Raw genomic sequence first — 12,753 nt, 5'->3', positions numbered from 1 at the left:
TTTTTTTGAGACAGAGTCTTGCTCTGTCACCTAGGTTGGAGTGTAGTGGCACAATCTTGGCTCACCGCAACCTCTGCCTCCTGGGTTCAAACAATTCTGCCTCAGCCTCCCGAGTAGCTGGGATTACAGCTCGGCTAATTTTTGTACTTCTAGTAGAGATGGGGTTTCACGACGTTGGCCTGGCTGGTCTCGAACTGGTCTCGGGACCTCAGGTGATCCCCCTGCCTCAGCCTCCCAAAGTACTGGGATTGCAGGCGTGAGTCACTGCACCTAACCTACTTCATTCTTTGTAATGGCTTTATAGTACTTTCTTGTGTGGATGGATGTACTGTAACTCAGTTATTCCTCCTTCGATGGATATCTGGATCATTTCCAAGTTTGTTCCCATCCCCTCTCCATCAGAGGTATTTACGCTATTAGTCTTCTCCTACCTCCGTTTTGGGACAGAACCCAGAACTTGGGTACTATAGAGAAGGTATAATAGTGATGTGTGGAAATGGAAAAGTCCCTCACCAACTTCTGTTTATCAGACTAGGGCTCCAAAAGTAGGCCGCACTATCCCAGGAATTCATGGTTGGGGGTGGGTAAGAACTGCCCTAAGAGGAAGTCATTTCTCAGCAGAATAGTGAAAGAACATTGGGTTCAAAGTCGGGTAACTTGGATGTGGGATTGGAGTGGGTCACCTGACCTCCTTGAATCCTCAGTTTTACCATCTATAAAATGAGAGATTTGAAGTAGATGAGTTTTAATGTCCCTTCCAACTTCAATATTTATGTAGTATTTTTGTTGGAATATTGATTTAAACTGGATAACCCAAATTATATGAAGTTTCTCATATTTAAATTAAAAACATCTTATATATATATTGTGTGGTCTATAATTTATTTGACCTTCCGTATGGTCTAAGCCAGTTTAAGAATGTAAAAAAGGAAAGTTGAATATCATTCTATATTTTATATAAACTATCCTTTTCTAAAAAGTCAATTTCAAAAGTAGCAAACCCATTCTGGAATTAAAAGCAAATCCTTTTTATCAAGCTTGACTACTTGAGGAAGAAGATTGTGAGGTTATGTTTGTTTTTAAAATGGATCCTTATAATTTTCAGTGAGTCCGACCATTCAGAAGTAATCCTAGAGCTTTGAAACTTGGCTTCAGGTTTCTTGTTTAAACTGTTTGCACATTCTAGCCCTTTAATCCATCTCCTTGTTTCGTTAAATGCTAAAACTGACATTACTTAACTAAAGTTTTCAGATTTGATGCTGAGGAAGCTGCTTTAGAGGTGAAATATATCCTGCCAGCAAAGTTACAAAGTTCCATGGCAAAGTTATAAAGTAACAAAAGCAGTCATTTTTGCTGCATCACGCATACGATTTTTACCATTGCCTAACATTGCCTTTTTCACAGTTTTAGTCTCATAATTGAATCAAATGACAGCTGTTCTAAAGATAAAATGATGTCAGAACTTCATTTGATTTGCGTAATTACAACTGGAAGATAAAGACATTTTCTTGGCTAGAAGGTAGGAGAGTTTGTATGTTTGTGTGGTGGTTACCTTAGCTTCTTGGCAGAAGGCTTAATATACCTTGAATATACTTTTCTATAATCTGAGGTATTATTTATTATTCAAAAAATGCTAGATAATTATTAGTATTCCTTGTTAATTTTCATATACATTTTTGGACATACAATTCCACTTAGCAAAATGTATCGAAGACCTTCTAGCAGCCAAGCACTGAATTAAATGCTGGGAATACCTGGGTAACTTGGACAGTCTTGCTTAGAATCCACTGAAATGACAACTGTTCCTGTTTCTTGCATTGTTGAAGCTTTCTAATGTCCACTGGTGATTGGGACTTGGAAAAAAAATTATTTAAATTCGAATCTGTGAAAATAGATGAAAAGTATGTTTTCAGTGTTTAAAAAGGAGATCTTAATGTCTTAGTACAGTGTCAGTTACTTTGGAGGCACTTCTCCACTTCTGTATGAGGGTCTGCTGGTGACATCAGTTTCTCACTAGTTGAACTCTTAAATAATGCTGTGATGCTTGGACTAATTAATTGAGCCTAAATTTTTGTCGACTAAAACATATCTGATGTGTGAAATGTGAAAATCTGTTGCAATTATTGTGCTTCATATATTATGATTTTTTAACAATTGCTTATATGAAACCACGCTTGAAAATGGTCACATAGTGTTTTGAAGATACATCCTGATGGCTTCTTTGTCAAATTACCCCATCCACTGTGGCATGTATAACTAAGGAAATTCTTCATAGTTAGAAATATACAGGATGCTGCTGTCTACAGGATGTTGAACAAACATTGTCTAAAGCATTTGAAGCCGTTTTAGGAAAACAGTCCTATGATAGCAAAATCAGTCAGATTGTAGTTTGAGCTGAAACAGACATTTTAAACTAGCGAGGGGGAAGTCTCTACACAGTCCCAGAAGGCACTGCTATTTCTCCTTTGGAGCCCAGCATTTGGCTAGGGTCCTGTGACACACAGTGGGAATTCACTTCCTATCAGGAAATGCTGTTTTTCAATGTATTATCTTGTTGAGACAACCACAGTGAACAATAGGCTATTAACGTTTTAGAACAACAAGTGTCATGACTAAGCCAGTATTTGCTTTGTTTTGAGTATCACTCTAAAAAAAAAAAAAAAAAAAGTTTTGGCTGAGCTTCAGAATACATTTGACCATCAGTAACTGTTGGGCATAAAAGTCATGACAGTTAAAAAGATCAGAAAAAAAAAATTGCTTTAATAGTGGTGATGACCTTTTGCAGGCTTACTCTACACACTTCCTGTCCTTAGATGAGAATGAATTATTTTAAACATACCTTTTGGGTATGAAAAATGTCTATCTAAAGGCCTATTTTGAGTTTTGGAAGCCACGAATTCAAGTTCTCCTATAAAACATTAAACTGTCTTACGAGATAGCTTATTCGGTTTACTTCCCTCCACAATTATTAATAAACTAGAAAGTCCTTAAGGGCAGGAATCAGAGCTGTGCCTTATGTAGTCTTTACAACCTTTTCCTAACACCTGAATTAGGGTTTGCTGATTGATTGGATCAGTAGTTTCTTTGGTGTTTGAAGATAACGTTTTTGTATCATTATTTGTACATGGTCTCAAAACATGGCGGTAAATATATATTTTTAGAAATTGCTGTTTTATATATGTATTTACTTATTTTAAATATTTCCAGATACCGATAATGCTCGTCTCATACCTTCACACTTTTTTGTGTAATTACTTTTCAGTCAGCTTAAGACATTTCATATTCAGGTCACAATATTCATTACCTTAACCATCTTGGATACTTGGCCGGTCTTATCAAACCACGAATAACCCAGTTTTCAAAGTTTACTCTAGATTCCCTGCCCTGGTTTATTCTAAGACAAGTAGAGAATGGGGGTTTTATGAGTTAAGAGCCTTACTCACCTCACTGAGTTAATAAACCCTTATTGAGTAACTCTAAGTGGACAGTAAAGAAAGGAAAAAATGTTGACCCAGTTACTTGGAGCCGACAGACATACTCAAATAATTAAAAGACAGTACAGACTATGACAAAGTGCTTTGAGCACTAAGGCTGCAGGGAGAGCTAAGATGGAGGAACTTAGGAAAGTCACCATGGAAGGGGTTGGCTTTTGAATAAGAATTCAAAGTATGGACAAATATTGGATGGATGGATGGATGGATGGAGATGAGAGGGGAAAACAGTCCAAATGTGTAAGAAATATGGTGAGCAAAGCAACAATCAGGGGGATGGCTTTTATTAGGAAGAGTCATTTCCCTCTAAACCTAATAGGGATAGACTTTGAGGTCTTTCCTATCCTTTTTTCAGGGCCTGAATTTTAGAAGCCCCAGGCTGATAGCTAAGTATTTTTTAAAGATGGGACTTCCTGGATGCTCTTTTATTTCCTTGGGGGAGGGTCTGAGGAAATGGTGGTTTTGGAAAACTATAGTAGTTGATTTTATGCTTCTTTGTTGCAACCAAGAATCCCAGAGTTGTAGTACTCTTACTACCTTTCAAAAGTTTAAAACAACACTTTCTAGCACTTTACAACTTGACAGAACCTTTCCTAGACAATAGAGATCAAAAGTAGACACAAAATATTTACCAAACTCTGGAGAGCTACTTAAGTTACTAAGCTCCTCATAGATAGCTTTTTATTTGACAATGAAGTACTTGATGTAGGCTTTAAGTCCAGCTAAATAGACACTATAGAACTAAGTTGTGAGTCTAGTCTTTGTGAGCCTCAGAAAAACAAGAGTCCTACTTCAAGCTGGAATTTAAAATATAGCAAGCAATTTCAGTGGACCTTTTAGGCATGTGTGAGTGGGCACAAAAAGCTGAGTCATGAAGTTTTACTCTTCCTAGTGAATTACCATGAAAGCTTGAAAGAAAAGCACTCTCATTATTTTAAAATAGTAAAAATTGCTTTAGATTATTATGGAAATAACACCAACAAAATGTTTTATGTATTAATCATGAGCACATACCTACAAACCCCTTAAAATCAAGAAATTGTAACAGGACATTACCTGGCTTTTAAAAAATAAAAGTTAATAGTTTATGTAATGTACAGTAGCACCTGAAATGTGTTTTCTTAACAAAATCTTCAGTTAAATAAATTTCTAAGTGCAGTTCATGTTTTAAATTTTTCTTATATCAACAGATCGTAAGGTCTACAGTCTTACGTATCTCATTCAAATCTAGATAAAGTGAAAAATATTGGGTAAGATAAATTGAGGGGCTTGGGACACACCAGTCTCTCTTAGGACCTGTTCTGCCTTTCTCCATGTAAGAAATGAGGTAAAATAAGATTTGGTAATATCTTACATCCTTTTAAGCTCTAACACCTTTAGATTCTAAGGATACTCTTCTTCTTTCGGCTCTCATTAGGTAATATCAGGGAAAACAACTCTTGTTGGAAGAGTTCCTATTTGTATTTACAAAGCAGTGTTTTGTTTCTCTATAATCCTAACAAAAGTATGAAAGTTATTCTTCGTTCTTTTAAAATCTGCATTTCTGTTGTTTTTGATAAACTTTCCTCCATAAATTAAATAGTGAATTAATGTAATGTTTTCTCTTTTTCCGAATTTGATATTGGACTTCTCAGGTCTTTTTCCAGATTTTCTCTTTGTATTGAGAGTTCAGTTTCCAGCAGTGGACTGGAGACTTGGGTTGTTGTCTCTTTATCTTCTCGTTATTTCCAGTTTCTTCGTGTTAGAAATAATTTTAATTCCCCCCCTTTTTTTGATATGAATTAGTTTGTGTCATAAAATATCAATGTATGCATACATTTTTAGAATTCTTACTCATATCAACTAGGCCTACTTTTCAAAGCTAAATGCTGTTTTATCAGGACAGAGCTGAGACCTCTTTAAATGCACGCACAAGCTTGCATGGCAGTTAATGTCCAACACAGTTCAAAATGAAATAATGGGGCATATATAATCTGGATACCAGGATCTAGAGGGGCCCTCCCTTTTTCTAAAGTTCATAATTATAGTTTGGATTACACTTTGTTGAAGATCTAATTTGGCGAATACCGAGGGGATTTTACTGACTATTGATTTAATAATAAGCAAAATCCTAAGTGCCAGGATTTTTAGGTTTATTGTTTATGTATTTATGTTCATGTAAACTTCATTTTAAGAAAATTCAATCTCTGAAAATACATGTTTTGTTAAAGGGTTTGCATTAGAAGTGGGAACTTAGATTTGAGGCTGGGGTTGGGGAGGAGTTAAAAATATTTAGCCAAAGAATCTTAACAGGTGTAAGTTTTGAAATGACTCAAAATTTGAAAACATCTTTGGGAGTGAGGGTAGTAGAGTTGTAATAGAGTGTGCTGGTTAAGAACACAGATTCTGAAACTAGTCTACTTGAATTTATATCTAAGCTCCACAATACAATTCTTGTGTGACTTTGGACAAGTAACCTGTGTGCTTGCTTCCTTGCCTGTAAAATGGAAATATTAACACCTACCTCTTACAGGGTTTTGTGAGGGTGAAATGAGTTAAAACATGCTACTTTTTAAAACAATATCAGACAATAGTAGGTGTTCAAGAAATATTGGGTATTTTACTGATTATTTCCACTCTTTCCACATAAAAGTGTATTTATTCCAATGTAGTTTAATGAAAAAACACACACATTCAAATAGTAAGAAGGAGACCAGGCAGAGTGGTTCACGCTTGTAATGCTAGTGCTTTGGGAAGCTGAGGTGGGTGGACCATCTGAGGTCAGGAGTTCAAGACCAGCCTGTCCAACATGGCAAAACCCTGTCTCTACTAAAAATACAAAAATTAGCTGGGCATGGTGCTGGGCACCTGTAATCCCAGCTACTTGGGAGTTTGAGGCAGGGAGAATCACTTGAAGCTGGGAGGCGGAGGTTGCAGTGAGCTGAGATCACACCATTGCACTCCAGCCTGGGTGACAGAGTGAGACTCAGTCTCAAAAAAAAAAAAAAAAAACTAAAAAGGATGGTCTCTATAATGGAGTTGGACTGGCTGAATACACCTGACAAGGAACTGGAATCCAGGTAAGCAGTCGGGAGCAGATCCCCAGAAATGGGCAATAGGAATGAGTCCAGGTATGTCAACAGTCAATATGAATGAGATTTAGTAGGTGTCAAACTGTAGCACATAGGCAGAGTTTAGGGACAGGAAATTTTTGGCAAAGGGCACTGCTTGGTAAAAGTCCAGATCCAATCAGTACCAGGGAGATCTGCATGGCATCAGAGATCTACTGCCATATGCAAAGATGTGAGCTATCAGGTGACCTCAGGGAACAGTGGCAAATGATAGAAGGGTCTAAGACTGAGATGTGGACCCCAGGGTTCAGGCATAGACCTTCAATTGTAAAAGTATTTGAAGTTACCTGGTAGAGAAACAAGAAAGTAAATTAGGCTGCTTTAGAGTGAGTGGAGTAGCTCAGAGTTTAATGATTAAGAAACAGACTTGGGCTGGGCATGGTGGCTCATGCCTGTAATCCCAGCACTTGTGGGAGGCCAAAGTGGGTGGATCACCTGAGGTCGGGAGTTAGAGACCAGCCTGACCAACATGGAGAAACCTCTTCTCTACTAAAAATACAAAATTAGCTGGGCGTGGTGGTGCAAGCCTGTAATCCCAGCTACTCCGGAGGCTGAAACACGAGAATCGCTTGAACCTGGGCGGTGGAGGTTGTGGTAAGCCGAGATCACACCATTGCACTCCAGCCTCGGTGACAAAGAGTGAAACTCTGTCCCCAAAAAAAAGAAGCTGGGCACAGTAGCTCACGTCTGTAATCCTAGCACTTTCGGAGGCCAAGGCAGGTGGATCACAAGGTCAGGAGATCGAGACCATCCTGGCCAACAGCGTGAAACCTCATCTCTACTAAATATACAAAAATTAGCTGGGCATGGTGTCACGTGCCTGTAGTCCCAGCTACTTGGGAGGCAGAGGCAGGAGAATCGCTTGAACCCAGAAAGTGGAGATTACAGTGAGCTGAGATCACGCCACTGCACTCCATCCTGGGGACAGAGTGAGACTCTGTCCCCAAAACAACAACAAAAAACAGGCTTAGTATGGTTTGGCTTTGTGTCTCCATCCAAATCTCATATTAAATTGTGATCTCAAGTGTTGGAGGTGGGGTCTGGCAGGAGTCGATTGGTTCATGAGGGTGGTTTCTAATAGTTGAGTCTCATCCCCCTAGTGCTGTCTCATGATAGAGTTCTCACAAGATCTTGTTGGTTAAGTGTATATGTAGCACCTCCTCCTTCACTCACTTGCTCTCCTGCCACCATGTGAAGATATGCTTGCTTCCCCTTCACCCTTCTGCCATGATTGTAAGTTTCCTGAAGCCTCTCCAGCCAAGCTTCCTGTACAGCCTGTGGAACTGTGGTAATTTAAGCTTTTCTTTATAGATTACCTAGTCTCAAGTAGGTCTTTACATCAGTGTCAGAACAAACTAATACACAAGACTCAAATGAAAGTCAAACATCAGAGTGGGAACAGCAGCAAGACTGACTTGATGCTGAGATGCTAAACTAACTTACTAGGGTTTCTCATAATCCAAGGGTCCCAGAGCCTGGCATGAACCTGCAAGGTGTGGGTTCGATGGTCCCCAATGTGAGTAGAATAGCAGAAATGCAGCATATATGTACACATGGCAAGAAACCCACTCACCTGAGAAAGTGGCTTTTTTTCCCCATTTTTTTCATTTTTTTTCAGACTAAGTCTGGCTCTGTTGCCCAGGCTGGAGTGCAATGGCACGCCATCTCAGCTCACTGCAACCTCTGCCTCCCAGGTTCCAGCAATTCTCCTGCCTTAGCCTTCCAAGTAGCTGGGATTACAGGCACCCACCCCCAAGCCTGGCTAATTTTTGTATTTTTAATACGGATGGGGTTTAGTAGGAATGTTGGCCAGGCTGGTCTTGAACTCCTGACCTCAAGTGATCCACCTGCCTTGGCCTCTCAAATCACTGGGATTACAGATGTGAGCTACCACACCTGGCCCTGAGCAAGTGGCTTTTAAGTCCACCCTTGCTTAAGTAAAAATATATTCCATAGTATTTTGATTTAGTAACTGCTTTAACAGTGTTTCCGCTATGATGGAAGCAGTAGACCCACTGCATATTTAATTTGTTGTTGTTCTTCATTATGATTCTTCAGTTTTACAAAGAAATTTTTGTTCATCTGATAAGAATGTTCATATTTTTCTTGCTTTAGATTTCCTTGGAAACACTGATAGGGTAGTTGGCAAAGGTCCTGCCATTGTGGAAAACCAGAATTTTGCATTGTACTTATGTATATCAGATGTCTTGTTCAGGTTAGTGTTTTGACGATTTGTTATTTCTGAAGAGCTGACATGGATTCTACAAAGGTGTGCTATCTATTCACACTGTTAATGGTAAAATGCTTTCAAAAATAGATATTAGGATGGAAATTCCATTGGAACAGTATATGTGTTAGTTTCCTAGAACTGCTGTAACAAAGTACTGCAATTCCAGTGGCTAAAAACAACAGATCTATTCTCTTACAGTTCTGGAGGCCAGAGGTCCAAAATCAAGGTGTTGGCAGGATTGGTTCTTTCTGAGGGGTCTGAGGGAAGAATCTGTTTCATGCCCCTCCGCGGGCTTCTTGTGGTTCCCAGCTTGCAGCTTGGTCCCTAGGCTTGTGCTGCATCAGTTCAATCTCTACCCTGTCATCACAGGGCTTTTTTCTTCCTCTGTGTGTGTGTCTTCTCTGTTACTCTCTATCCAAATCTCTTTCACTTTCCTCTTGTAAAGATACCCGTCATTGGATTTAGTACTCATCCTAATCCAGTATGATCTCATCTTAATTTGATCTACAAACCGTATTTTCAAATAGGCCACATTCTGAGCTTGTGGGGACTTGAATTTTTAGGGAAGACACTATTCAACCAGTATAGTATGGTAGTATGGCTGAATGTCAATCTCTAGATCAAAAAGATGATTCATTTGAAAAAGCCAGTTTTCGACAAATCCATTTTGAGAAACCGATATCTGAGATTGATAAAAATCTCTTTTTGTGAACTTCCACTTAAAACCATTAACCAATTGCTAAAGTGGCAGGTTATAACCAAAAAGTATTTTTGAAAGTAATTTTCAGGTACCATTATCTGCGCTTAATAAGATGCATTTTCGTGGCACAATATTAGGCATTTCATAAAACAGATCAAGTTTTGATGATCTTGAAATATTCCTTAGCAGCCAAAATCTAAAGGCAGAAACACCTCCTTCAAATCAGACTGCTTTGCAGTTACAGTATGTTGAGTTACCTACAGCTTTTGGATTGACTTTTGCAGCTGTATTTTATAAGTTATGAAAGCCAAAAGTCTTTAGCTTGAATATCTGAAATAGTAGATCAAAATGAACTCTTGGTACTTATACCCTGTGGTTCTTTAATTTTTTTGTGTGTATTTTCCTCCAATTTTTAAAATAAGGAACTCTGTCTCATTTTTTTGTGCCTTTCCATCCCTGCCTTTCCACCACCATGGCATGTCACAATGACTATATTAGGAATGGAACCCAGAAATATGGTCCATGGTAACGAATCGATTTCCTAGACTAGAGTTTTCAGTGCATATTTATTTTGCAGACTCAGCTCATTTTTAATAATAAGCTTTGTTGGATTATTTGCATTTCTTCAGTTAAAATCTAATTTCATCTTGTGAAATAGGTAGATGTAAGATTGAAATTTGGGGAAGTTAAATTTCCTGTATTATTTGATTTGAATATTCATTTTAGGAAAGATTCACTGAGATTTGTAGAGTTGGGTATGCAGTAAAGTACAAAGTATGTGAGAGTTGATGTTTCTTTAAAAAAAAAAAAATACTTTTTGCCTGGAAAGACTACCAAATAAGAGTGAAAGACTTAAGGTATCTCCTGAAATTGAGAGCAATGACTGTTTATTTAAAAATAATAATTTCTGGTGATTCCTCTTTTTAAAACCTCTCATTTATCATGAGCTGTCAAGTTTTGAATAATTTCCTGGATCTCAATTTTAAAATTTTCTCTAATAGCAGGGAACCCAACAGAAACTAAATGTCTAAGACGCACATCCAAGTAATCAATCCACTAGTCTCTCTCAGCTTTCTCTAAGGAGGGGGTGGGACTGTGGAGTGGGGAACCCTTCTTTTGTTTTCTCAACCATTTTCCAAAACTCCATATTGAAGACAAATGGTGACTAAGGGAAGGTATATAGAATGTTCATCATATTTTGTAAAAAGGAGAGTAAAGGTGCACCAAGGCCATGTGTCTTTGGATTCTGTAAGATACTTCAGGGATTGCCTTTCTGTGGTTGATTGTTTTACTCATTTTATAGGAAAATATATATATATGTACACACACATAATGTATATATGATATATGTTTATAATATATGTGATATATGTATAAAATCAGTTTCATATTTACTTTTCCAAATGGTTTATGTTGGGAACAAGTCAAGTTAATGTTAGATAATGATTAATGATTGAGTTTGGACTTGAAGAAATACTTTCTCTGAACTTTCTATACATGTTTTCAGCTTTGTAACCCTATCCCTTGTATGGCCATTGTAATTGGTAAATTTGACCTCATTTTAATAAAGATTTTTGTTTCAAGTTACCAATGAATGTTATTTTCACCTCTACCAATGTCTAAGCAAGTAACTGTCTCTCTTCCTCTCCCAAACCCACCATCACCTCCAGTACAGAAATCTGTTTGCCTAGACTGGGCGTGGTGGCTCACACCTGTAATCCCAGCACTTTGAGAGGCCGAGGCAGGCAGATCGTGAGGTCAGGAGATCGAGACCATCCTGGCTAACATGGTGAAACCCCGTCTCTACTAAAACTACAACAAATGAGGTGGTGGCAGGTGCCTGTAGTCCCAGCTACTCTGGAGGCTGAGGCAGGAGAATGGGGTAAACCTGGGAAGTGGAGCTTGCAGTGAGTCGAGATGGCGCCACTGCACTCCAGCCTGGGTGACAGTGTGAGACTCTGTCTCAAAAAAAAAAAAAAAAAAAAAAAGAAAGCTGTTAGTCTCACTGTTCCTTGTAACAGGTAATGTAGATCAATAAAATATCCTTCATCAAGTATTGGTACTTTAGCAATACAGAGGTTAGATTGATCCTCAGCATTGTCCAACTCTGTCTTTAGTCTTTGACTCACCCTGTTGAATGATTATGTTGACACAACAAGCACCTACTTGACTTTTTTGGCAGACAGAGTCTCACTCTGTCACCCAGGCTGGAGTGCAGTGGCGTGATCTCAGCTCACGGCACCCTTCACCTCCTGGGTTCAAGCAATTCTTATGCTTTGGCCTCCGAGTAGCTGGGACTATAAGCATGTACGACCACGCCCTCCTAATGTTTCGTATTTTTAGTAGAGATGGGTTTCACCATGTTGCCAAGGCTTATCTTGAACTCCTGAGCTCAGGCAGTCCGCCAACTTTGACCTTCCAAAGTGCTGGGATTACAGGCGTGAGCCACCGTGCCCAGCCCCTACTCAACGTTTTTTTACTTACTGTTCTGCACTTACATTATGAACAATGTATGTGTTATGACTACATCTGACTGCTTTGTTTCAATTGTACAGTCACAGGGGAAGTCAAGTTTGCTAAGAGTTTATATTAATTAGTATATTTTTATTTATAAAACATTAAGTACAGAACATTTAGTACCACAGTGGGTTGCTGTTACTATTTTGTTGTTGTTGTGGGGGTTTTTTCCCTTGGCTTTAAGTTGGATTTTAAACTAAGGCTCAGTCCTAACTTTTACTAAACAACTACAGATTTATTGTTTCCTGGACTTTATGTTGAGGTTTAGAATTTAGTCTCATTTTAAAGATAACAGAAGTCATTTCAAAAGAACTAAAAGGAGGTTCAGAAATTTAAGAATGATATGGATCAATCTGACAATTCCGGCAATAGGCCAGAGAGGTAAGTAGGTTTCCGCATGTGTAGGTTTGATAGCCATGGAAGACTTTGTACAAATTTTATTGCTACTTTTAGAATATTTACTATTTCTACTTTGTGTTGAATATTGTGATATAATATTTTCAGCCCCCTCCCCCCAAATAAAGGCAGTGATCTAATGGCTAGATATATCTCTAGGATGTAATAGTCTTTTGAGCCATCTCATCTTTTTTGGCTAACTCCACCATGCCTGTCAAGATCTATAACCATGAGGAATTTCCTTATTTGTGAAGAACCTTTGGTAATCTGAGACAAATTATTAAACCTTAGTTTTTTTTTTTTTTTTTT

The 12,753-nt window shown here is 38.3% G+C and overlaps 1 protein-coding gene across 8 annotated transcripts in view; it reads left to right on the top strand.

The window, feature by feature from the left end:
• Positions 1-12,753, top strand: part of ADD3 (adducin 3 (gamma)) — a 151,208-nt gene that overhangs the window by 95,955 nt on the left and 42,500 nt on the right. The window lies entirely within an intron of this gene.

Source organism: Colobus angolensis, unplaced genomic scaffold (assembly GCF_000951035.1).
Source record: "Colobus angolensis palliatus isolate OR3802 unplaced genomic scaffold, Cang.pa_1.0 Scaffold75, whole genome shotgun sequence".
Classification (NCBI taxonomy): Eukaryota; Metazoa; Chordata; class Mammalia; order Primates; family Cercopithecidae; genus Colobus; species Colobus angolensis.
The sequence above is the reverse complement of the archived record's forward strand: the minus strand, read 5'-3'. Positions and strand labels throughout refer to the sequence as shown.